The following is an 11,294-nucleotide window of genomic DNA, read 5'->3' on the forward strand; positions in this document are numbered from 1 at the left end:
TAAAAATTTGACACAATGGTTTGATTTGGTAATTGAAAAACTCGAACCAATCCGAGGTTGAAAAACCCAAAAAAGAAATCGAAGTCTATTAGTTTGGTTTGGTTTGGTTTATAAATTTTAAATTTTTATACAAATGATTTGATTTGATGTTTGAAAAATCCGAACCAATCCGGTCATGTACACACCCAAGTATAAGGATTGGAGATTGATGTCACGTAGGGGCGAATGTGTTGCTCAATAGTGCTAAACATTCATGGATATGATGGGTCATCTTTAATGACACTAATCTTCTTTTAATCTCATAGTATTAGTTCATAGATCTCCTTTCAATATCATCTACGTGCATACCTAAACATCATATTACCTTATGATATCTCTCTTTTGAGCAGACTTATGGCAAATAGATTTGAACTATAATCCCTCTTTCGAGCAAACTATATACATCAAACCTAAATTGCATGTATCAAACTAATTACCACTCCAATAATCTCTTTCAAGCATCAATCAGAAAATAATAAATAGGATTAAGCTTGCAACCTTAACTCATAGGTTAACATCATGCTAATTAGTCTAAATTCATAGACGAGCAACAATAATTAGAGCAAAACACAATATCCACTATATTAAATCAACACCCAACCGCATAATTGCACCTCCGGACTTGAGGTATTAGCCACCCATCACAAAAAGTAAAGAAATTATACATATCATGACCACAACCATGGATGTGATGAAATTAAGCAATTTTAATCAATAACACTTTAATTTCAACTTCTAATTGTCAATTACAAAAGTAAAATTGGAAAACTCAAAAACTAAAGATTTCTTCAGAAGGTGAAATTTCTCATACATAAAAGATCTCAAAATCATTCTCTCTTAAAGTTATTTCCCATTCTCTTTTTATTTAAATTCTCTCTACTTTGGGCTATTTATAGTTTCCTAAAATTTTGTCCAAATTCACAACATGACCAACTCAGCGACATTAGTCGGACTTGCCCAAATATGATCAGTCGATCACCACATGTTCTTTAGCTCAACTTTATTTTCTTCATCCTTCATGTGTTTGAACCTTAGTTGGTATTATCGTTTGAGTCAGTTGTTCACATTCGATAGATCACCGATTACCACCTTTGTTTGTCTTTTAAGCCTTCATTTTTCATCCAAGTTTTGTTACCTTGACGATGTTCATCCTGTATGCCTTTTATATTCCGCGAGTCATTGTTTCGCCTCAAGTTCACCTACCTGCCTCCACTAAATTGAATTGTGAGAGCACTGTCACTTTATGTGAGGTCGTGCTAGTTGGGTGATTCCCTCTTTTGGTTAGGCGACTTTCCATGTGGAGCTTACACTTATTTCAATGTTTTTGGTCATTCTTCCAAGTATCATCCTTATCTTATCTCTTTGCCTTCATAGTTGCAAAACATTAAAATATCGTCAAAAAATTAAGCATTGAGGACACTGATTTTTTTTTAACTAAAAGGTCTCAAATGTGTGTATATGTACCATTTATCAGTTATGCCGAGTCTCAAGAACATAAAACATGTAATGAAGTTGACAACTAGCACCAAATAGAGCACCTTATTAAGAGTTTGACAATTACCATCTCTACCCTTGCTAGTAGTCGAAGGGAAATCCACTATTCTATGTCAAGCCTTACATAACCAAAACATGCACTAGAAACGGCTAAGCAATCTCCTGGATGGTTCTTGGTACACCTTCTACATGCGAGGAAAGTCTATCCATTAAAAGCATTTCCTTGATGCATAGGGTTAGATAACCTATCTTTATTGAACTTCTAAAGCGGACACTAGATGAAGTTGGGATGGAGAACTTCTATCTAAACTAAGAATGACAACCACTTCTAGACTTTTGATGAGAGTAGTCACCACTATCCAACAGTGCCCTCTTAGTCTCTCAAGAACTCTTTATTTCTTCCTCATCAATCTATTGGAATGAGTCATCGACCTCAAAATTTTCATCTCCCTAATGAACATAGCGGTTCAATATTCCTTCACCACCATTTCAATACACCAAAAATAAAATTCCATACCCGATCTCTAGAATTGGCTACCGTGGACGAAACATATTTGGTAAGTTGAGTGAACTTTAGAGCATATTCCTTAACACTCATATTACCTTACCTCAACTTTATGAACTCTTTGAAGTTTGGCCTCTCTCATCTTAAGAGGAAAGAATCAATCTAGAAAAGCTCCTTTGAACTTGTCCCAATTGAGGGGACCTAAATCACATGGCCTCCTTTCCTTCAATGGAGTGAACCATATTTGAGCAACAACCTTGCGATATGTAAACAATAAGTTTCACACATTCAACTTCCATCACACCAAAAACTTCCACAATCTTTTAAATTCCATCAATAAACTCTTGTGGATCCTCATCCATATTTGACCCATGAAACTCTAGAGGATTCATCCTTGCCAAGTTTCAAACTCTAGTTATTGTCGTACCCAAATTTGGATTCATTGTAAATACGACTACTCGATTAGCTTGATCCGTCACGGTTGGGGCAATACTTTAAAATAGGCGTTATATTCATCAAGTAAGACTTGCTTGGCTAAAGAATCAACTAAAGCTTGTAGAGCTTTAGGTTCCACATTCACATTCACATTCCGTCTCAACCTGGCTCTTTTCAGAGGAATTATTCTGAAACTCAAAGAACAAGAGTTAGGATGAAATTTTATAAAGTTCAACCACATTGCACGACTTAAGAGTAATGAAAGAAGTGATGTTTCTTAAACATCATGTAGCTTTCTATTCATGAATGTAGCACGCTTCACTCCATGAACAATATTCTAATAAATGTGTATTTTCACACCTTAAAACACTTGAACCTGATGCTATGAATACAAAGTTTATTGCAACCCAAGACTTCCCCTTAGACGTGGCATTGTGAATAGAATCCTAAAAGACTCTAAACAAACAACATTACATACATGATGAATGGTAGTTTTTCACTTATTTGAGGTTTATTTAGCTCAATAATTAGTGTCCATAGTGCTAGTTTTGTCATATTCTGATGATATCTTGATGGTTTACAACTATGAAGGCTAATAGATAAGGGAATTATGAATATTTGAAGGAATGACAAAAATGCAAAAAAAGTGCAAAGTACATATTAAAGATTGATGTACCGTGGTTTCACGGTACTCTCAATGTTTTTTCCTTAAGTTTAGTGTGTGTCTAAGGCCTTTTTGTATTGGTTTTAATGTAGTTTTCTCTTTGTTTGCAAAAAATCTGTCCAGAAGGAGAACGCGGAAGATTTGTGCTGAAAATTACAGAAGTGACGACCTACGGATCCATCGACGGTCCGTCGTGATCTCGACGCTCCGTAGGTGGCCACCGTCGTACGAAGAAAAAGGCTGCTAAAGGAAGTTGAGGAATTCTGACCTAGTGTGGGGATACGGAGGCTCTCGACGGACCATCATAGACACGACGGACCGTTCTGCACATCAATCAATGTTAACAGAAAGTAGGCCCAGTACCCATCTCCAAAAGATTCTAAGTATGGAAGACTGGAAGACATCGACGGACCGTCGTGCATGCAACAGATCGTCATCCATGTCCGTCGATGGTAACAGAAAGTTAGTGAAGAAAGCAGCAGAAAAAGGAGTTAAGTATCGAACGACGGAGGGCCTCGACGGTCCGTCACTCTAGTCGTCGACTTAGACGCATTTTTTGGGCAGATTTTCCTTAAATAGATTTCCCTCTTTTGTTAGGACTCTATTATTATAAATACTTGTAAAAATCTCGTTTTTGGGTTTAGACTCTTGGATATTTTCTAGTTTTATTGTTCTGAAAGTGTTGAATATTGGGATTTTGTGAAAATTACTTTATTTTCTGGAATCGTTTGTTACAAGTTTTTGATTAATTCAAGTAATCTTCTGGATTTTCTTCAATCTCATCAAAGTAAGTGCATGAATTCTTATCTAATTAATAAGAATTGTGTGATTATTAACATGGGTAATTAAACTCCATAACTAGGGTTGTGGGAACCATGGGTAAATAACAAGGTAAAACCTAGCTAAAATAATAATTCTCGAATAGTATCTTGCATGTATTGATAATTTTTTCGTTTAGAAGTCTTTTAACGAGTGCACGCGTTAGAACTCGCCTTATTGCTACTTGCCGGACCAAGGAGGTAGATAATAACAAAAGAATTATCAACGTAAACTTAGTACACACTATCTAATAGGCTAGTGTTGGTTGGTGTGAAGTAGCAACTAAGCCAAACATCGATTATGATGCTTAATATTAGGTAAAGGTAAGGTTTAGTAAAGCATACACACGTAGCCTAACTAAGTTACGGAGTGAAATTTCCTAGTTGCCAGACCAAGGAATTAGGAATAAATAACTTACCACTTTGCATGCAAGATACTAGGAAAGGATTGTTATAGCTAGAATTACCGTGTTATGAACCTGTGGGGAACACTTAAGCCCTAGTTACTCTCATTACTTGATAAAAATCAAATCTTTGAACCTGTTACTTATTTACTTAGAAATAGCTAACTACAGTTATTGCTTAAAACCCCCCCTTTTGTTATTTGTTTCTTGAAAATGACTTGACTAAATAAAAGTAATAATAGGTTAGAGTTAAGTCTAAATCATTTTTCTCGTGGGATCAACCCCAACCTCATAGTTGGGTTCTTTAATTGATACGATCGCTTATTACTTCTTTTCGAGAAGTAAATTTGAGCTTATCAAATTTTGGCGCCGCTGTCGGGAAAGTGGCTCTTAGATTAACTTTAAGCTTATTACCAAAGTTTAGTCAACATTTTCCTGACTAACTTCCGTGTTTGTTTTTGTCTCTTGCAGATCTAACTTCCGTGTATGCCAAGTACGCAGAGTAGAGGAGAACCCATACTCTCACTCGACCCCAAACTAGAGCGTACACTGTGCAGAATAAATCGAAATTTGGGTATTCTCGATGAAGATCACAACCCAAAACTTCCACCACCAGGTGATGCTCATGACCAACTATAACCTGAAAATCGTGGGGAAGGTGAAATACAGAGACAACCTCCCGCTCCACGCCCTTAAGAGTATTATAAGGGATATGATAATATTACTGACTCTGACGGGCCAATTGTCTTGCCTCCCCTTCCACATGGCCATACATTCATGGTAATTAGTAGTCTGATGCAAATGCTCACCGCTAGAGGTTTATTTTCTAGGCTACCTTCTGAGGATCCACATGATCACATCGCCAAGGTGAGGTGGGTGTGTAAGAGTTGTGTAGGGAGGCCTGATTTGAATATGGATGTAATTGGATTGAGAGTGTTTCCTCTCTCACTGATGGGAGAGGGCACTATATGGTTTACCGAACTCCCCTATAACTCAATCTACACTTGGAATCAATTGAGGGATGTGTTTTTAGCACGCTACTACCGGTGTTTAAGAAGATAACCACAAAGACAGGGTGAACAACTTTGTGGAACTACTGGGAGAATCGGTTAGTAGTTCCTGGGATAGGTTCACCTCGTTCTTGAGAAGTGTTCCCAATCACCGCATTGATGATGAGTCACTGAAAGAATATTTTTATCGCGGACAGGATGATAATAATAAAGCAGTACTGGATACGATAGCTGGTGGTTCTTATGGGGAGTGTCCTTATGCTGAGATTGCTGAGAAGTTGGAGAAAATCTCCCGAAATAATAAAGCTTGGTGCACTAGGAAGTCAGATACTGAGAGAAATACTTTTTGCAGTGCAATCCGCACATAACCCAGCCACAGAAGAGATTCGTGAGGAAATGACTCAAATGAAAAACTGAGCTTGGGTTGGTGTTGAAACATGTCTCTAGGGGTGTAGAAAAGGTAAATGTGGTGAACTACTTGTCTAAACCACCCCGCCAACTGATGAGTATTACTATGAGGAGGACTCTTATGCGGTAAATAATCAGACGGGGGGTTTCCAACCAAATGCCCTAGGCTCCAATCAGGAAAATTGGCACCAAGGTCAAGGAAACCAAGGTCGGAACTATGACAATTACAACAGAGAGGGTCATTATGTCCGAGATGGGAATTACAACCGCGACAACAACTTCAACTGGGGTAACTATGGTAACAAAAATGATAGGAGTGGGCCCTATGTTCCACCTCAAAATCGTGAAGTTGCTCCTAGGATGATGGAGGTAGTACGACTTGAGGATATGTTGCATAAAATGAGGAGTTTTGATGTTAGTGATAAGCACACTAAAGAGTTGAGGAGTGACTTAGCAAGTATTGGACAAAAAGTTGATGCACATGCAATCTTGATCAAGCATCTTGAGTTGCAAATGGCCCAATTGTCTTCAACTGTGAACCCACGCCAACCGGGCACTCTTCCTAGCAATACTGTCCAAAATCCTACAAATAATGGACATTGTATGGCAGTCATAGCTCGAGGTAGTAAGCAAACCATTGATCCACCGATTCCGTCTGGTGTAGAAAATGTGATAAGAGGCGATGATGAGGTAGTGAAGGTTAATGGTGAGTTAGAAGAAAAAACGGGTAAAGAAGTTGAGGTACACCAAAAGGTGACCCTCATGCCTAGACCACCCCCTTCATTTCCACAAAGGTTAGTGAAAAAGACTGAGGATGGTAATATCGGCGCTTTATTACTATGTTGAAACAACTTTCCATTAATGTCCCTTTGATCGAATCTCTCAAATAAATGCCCGGTTATGCCAAGTTCATGAAGGATATGGTTACTAAGAAAAGATCGGTCAGTTTTGAGGATGATGATAGAATGCAGCATTGTAGTGCTATTGCTACGAGGTCTCTAGTGCAAAAGAAAGAAGCTCTGGGTGCCTTCACTATTCCATGTACAATACGGTTATTACACTTTGCAAAAGCATTATGTGAACTTGGGGCATTCATAATGCCTCTGCCTATTTATAAAAAGTTGGGTTTGGGTGACCCAAAGCCCACTCCAATGCGGCTACTGATGCCCGACCGAACGGTAAGAGGCCTATTAGGATACTCCACGATGTGTTAGTAAAGGTGGAGTCATTCATATTTCCGGACGATTTTGTGATTCTAGATTGTGAGGTTGATTTTGAGGTGCCTATTATCCTTGAGAGTCCATTCCTTGCTACGGGTAGAGCCTTGGTTGATATGGAGAAAGGGCAAATGAAATTTCGGTCGAATAATGAAGAACTGACTTTCAACGTTTGTAAGTCCATGAGGCAGAGTGGTGAGATCCAATCGTTATCTGCCATATCTTACAGAGTTAAAAAGTCTTCTCAGGTATAAATAGAAGAGCGTTTGGGTGTAGAAGCACTAGCGACAGTGATCATGAATTTTGATAGTGATTGTATTAAAGAGTATGAGTCATTGGTTGCGGCACTTGATCGAGGTGATGTTCGATTTAAACAAAAGAAGTTGGAGTTAGATATGAAGCATCGCGAGTCTCCACCTGCGAAACCATCTATAGAGGAGGCTCCAAAAGTAGAACTTAAGGCTCTACCACCTCATATGAGGTATGTATTCTTGGGAAAAGGTGACACTTTGCCGGTAATTATTACATCAGATTTGAATGTGCTTCAAGTTGAGAGTTTGGTGGAGGTGTTAAAAAGGTTCAAAAGAGCTATTGGGTGGACTATTGCAGATATTATTGGGATCCCTCCCGGGATTTGTTCACACAAAATCCAACTCATGCCCGATCATAAGCCAAGTATTGAGCACCATAGACATTTAAATCCACCTATGCAAGAGGTGGTAAAGAAGGAAATCATTAAGTGGTTTGATGCTGGAGTGATATATCCAATTGCCGATAGTAGTTGTGTATGCCCTGTTCAGTGTGTACCTAATAAAGGGGGAATGACTGTGGTCCCCAATGAGAAAAATGAGCTTGTTCCGATTAGGCCGGTGACTGGATGGAGGGTATGTATGGATTACCGAAAATTAAATGCATGGACTGAGAAGGACCATTTTCCTATGCCCTTCATGGATCAGATGTTAGATAAGCTTGCAGGAAAGGGGTGATACTGTTTTCTTGATGGCTATTTGGGTTATAATCAGATTTCTATTGCACCAGAAGATCAAGAGAAAACCACCTTTACTTGTCCTTATGGGACCTTCGCGTTCAAGAGAATGTCGTTTGGGTTATGTAATGCACCAGCCACATTTCAGAGATGTATGATGTCAATATTCTACGATATGGTGGAGGACACTATTGAGGTATTTATGGATGATTTTTCAGTGGTTGGTGACTCCTTTGAGCGGTGTTTGAGTCATTTGTCCGAAGTTCTTAAGAGGTGTGAAGATTGCAACCTTGTGCTAAATTGGGGAAAATGTCACTTCATGGTGAAAGAAGGTATTGTATTGGGTCATCGCATTTCTGAGAAGGGTAAATGATATGTGGTGTATTGGAATAACCTTACCTTAGGTAGTCTTAAGAACCATCTAGGTGTGTGTGAAGGGGTTGTATGGGCGGTCGCTTCATAACTTACTTAGGAGGGTCTTAGGATAACCTTCAGTAGAGGGTCCATGTGAATATTCTTATGTAATGAATGTTACTTGAATATGTATTATATGTGATTGATGACTTGTTATATGTCTCTTAAACTCTTTTATGAGGGTTTTTATCAAAATGTCATGAAGCATGTTTATATTCTAAATGTCCTTTTTTTTTATGGTTTTTGCATGACTTCCATATTTAGTTCATTCAATGTGCTAACCCCTTCTTTTTTCTTTTTGACTAAAGTGTAGGAAATTGGAAGTATTGATATGTCAAGGAGGATAGATAGGTTTCTAAGAGTTGAAGATGAAGTATTGGTGAGTCCTCATCGATTCGCGGACAAGACTCACATGTTCCCCTATGTCTTTAGTCTTATTTTAAGTCTTGTATGGCTTAGTCCGAATGTTGTACATTCAAGTATTAGATGGTTTAAAGAGACATTGTAAAGGTTGATGTTTTTAAAGAAGTTTTCCGCTTGTTTATTAATGAAAGTATTCTTCGTGTGTGAATAAAGTTTTAGATTCTTACTTATTTTTAAGAGTATATTATGCAATAATTGATACAAGAGGCTTGTGTGGGACTTCTCGGGGTCCCATTTGCTGGTAACTTCTAGGGGGGTGCTTCTCGGTCGTTGAAGTTGATCAGGTATCTTTATTGAGTATTTCAGATTATATTGAGTTAAAATATTTTCATTAATAGCATCTTTATGAGTTGAGTTTGCACTTGAGTTCCTGTATTGTTGAGTAAGTCTTCCGTTGAGTATCGAGCCAAGATAAGGTTTCACTTGAGTAAGTCTTCCATTAAATGTATGATATATTCTAGTGCCTAGATTGCAAGTCAAATAAACTTTATGCATACCAAGATGAATCATTCCACTTTTCACTTGATAATTATTTTTACATCAGCATGATTTAATAGACGTAAATTCATATCCTCTTAGTCTTTTACAATATTGTGCGCTATTGTATCAAAGTTATCGTCAAAGATATATTATTTTGTATTGATTCTCAATACGACATAACTTATTGAGATCTCATCATTTCATTAATTTTAGGTAGCTACCCCTATCATGATGTTTCATAAAGTGTTATGGCGTAGACTCTCCAAGAGCATATTTTCTCATTACTATGATCATTTTGATTCTTTGATCCTCCATTTTTTTCAATGATTATTTTATTAGAATTTATTAGTATATCATGCTTTATGCATGTCGCAGACTCTATCCTTAAGGGACATTCAATAGGAGTATTTACAACTCTTGTGTTGCTTCTAATCTCCCCCTTATGTTAGACAAACTAACATATTTCTCAATCATTTGGAGAATCTATCTTTGTGCATCATTGTATATTCATTAATTATACGTTACATACCAAAATAATCAGATAAAAAATATTTGGTCCCTGATCATAAATCAATTGAAAGAAAATCTGATCATAATTTATTGGTTTGATGCATACAATTACTTTTGTATACTGTATCATATTTCAAATCAACACATAGAGCTTTATTTTCACAAGCAATAATTTCATATTCTTAAAGTTGTGCTCTTAGCTCAATTAACTTGTACAAACAATTTTGTGAATGTCAAACTGCAAGTTTACAACTCGCACATGTGATTATATTATAGATGCACCTCTTTATCATATCACATACTAAGTGAACGGGTCAATATTCACCTTCTATACTATTCAAAATTTAGGGATTTAGTCTCGACTTTAGTTTATCCAATCAACTTATCACGAGAACAGGCGATATAAAGAATTCTTAGATAATCTTCTAGTTCTTCAATGTATGTCTATTACTAAGTATGCACATCTTTGAGATGATCAAGATATTCATGCCAACTAATAAAATTATTAGAATTAGTAAACTTAAAATTTACTATGTCATGTGTCTTTTGCTTTAGTAAATTTCTTATTTATTACTATTATATGAGAAAATTTCATCTTTAATACTCCCGGAGTAAATTTCAGATTGGTTTGAGTTCATTCTTATTTGCGTTGCTTAGATACACCCATAAATATTGAATTTTTACTTTAATACTCGGGTTAACATTAGCATGTTTGTCTTTGTTATTTCTGCCAAATCCAATATTTGAATGTTGTAGAATTTTTATTTTTTTTGTTCGGCTCAAGTTTGATCCTAGGGATCATCCTTATTTTTGCTTATAAAAAGTCAAATTCTTAGCAATAGATATTTTATTAATTATTGATAATTCTAGTATGCTAATTGATTCTTATTATTATATTAGTATTGAATTTCTAAACTGATTTCTCTTTTCTCATAAGCCTTATTATATATATATTTTTCGTACTAGTACGTGATTTAGTTGATTTGTTAATTATTTAATATATGAGAAAATCTGAATATAATTCCCTCTACCCTTTAATGATTATGTCTAAAATTTAATTGATTGAATCAATTAATTCTCTAAAATTACTTTTCCCTTGTTCATCTTACATGGGGTATTATGGTAAACTATATTTGCTTACCATAATTAAAATTCGACTGATTGCTTAGTTGTCTATATTTGGTAAAAATAATTTAAAATCTTATTTAACTCTTTTATTTAAAAAAAATATTATTAATGTTTTCCCTAACTTTATTCTTACTTATTTATTTTTGGTAATGAAATATTTTTAATTTTTCTAATTTTGGATCCTCTTCATTTAAGGAAAAATAATATTACTCTCTCTTAATTTATTCTTACTTGCTTATATTTGGTAAAAATAATTAAAATATCTTTTAATTTTGGCTCTGTTTGAAAATAACGAAATAGTATTATAATTGACTCCTTAATTTATTTATTTTCCTTATGTGTTCTCCCCCCCCCCCCCCC

Source organism: Solanum pennellii, chromosome 2 (assembly GCF_001406875.1).
Source record: "Solanum pennellii chromosome 2, SPENNV200".
NCBI classification, from domain to species: Eukaryota; Viridiplantae; Streptophyta; class Magnoliopsida; order Solanales; family Solanaceae; genus Solanum; species Solanum pennellii.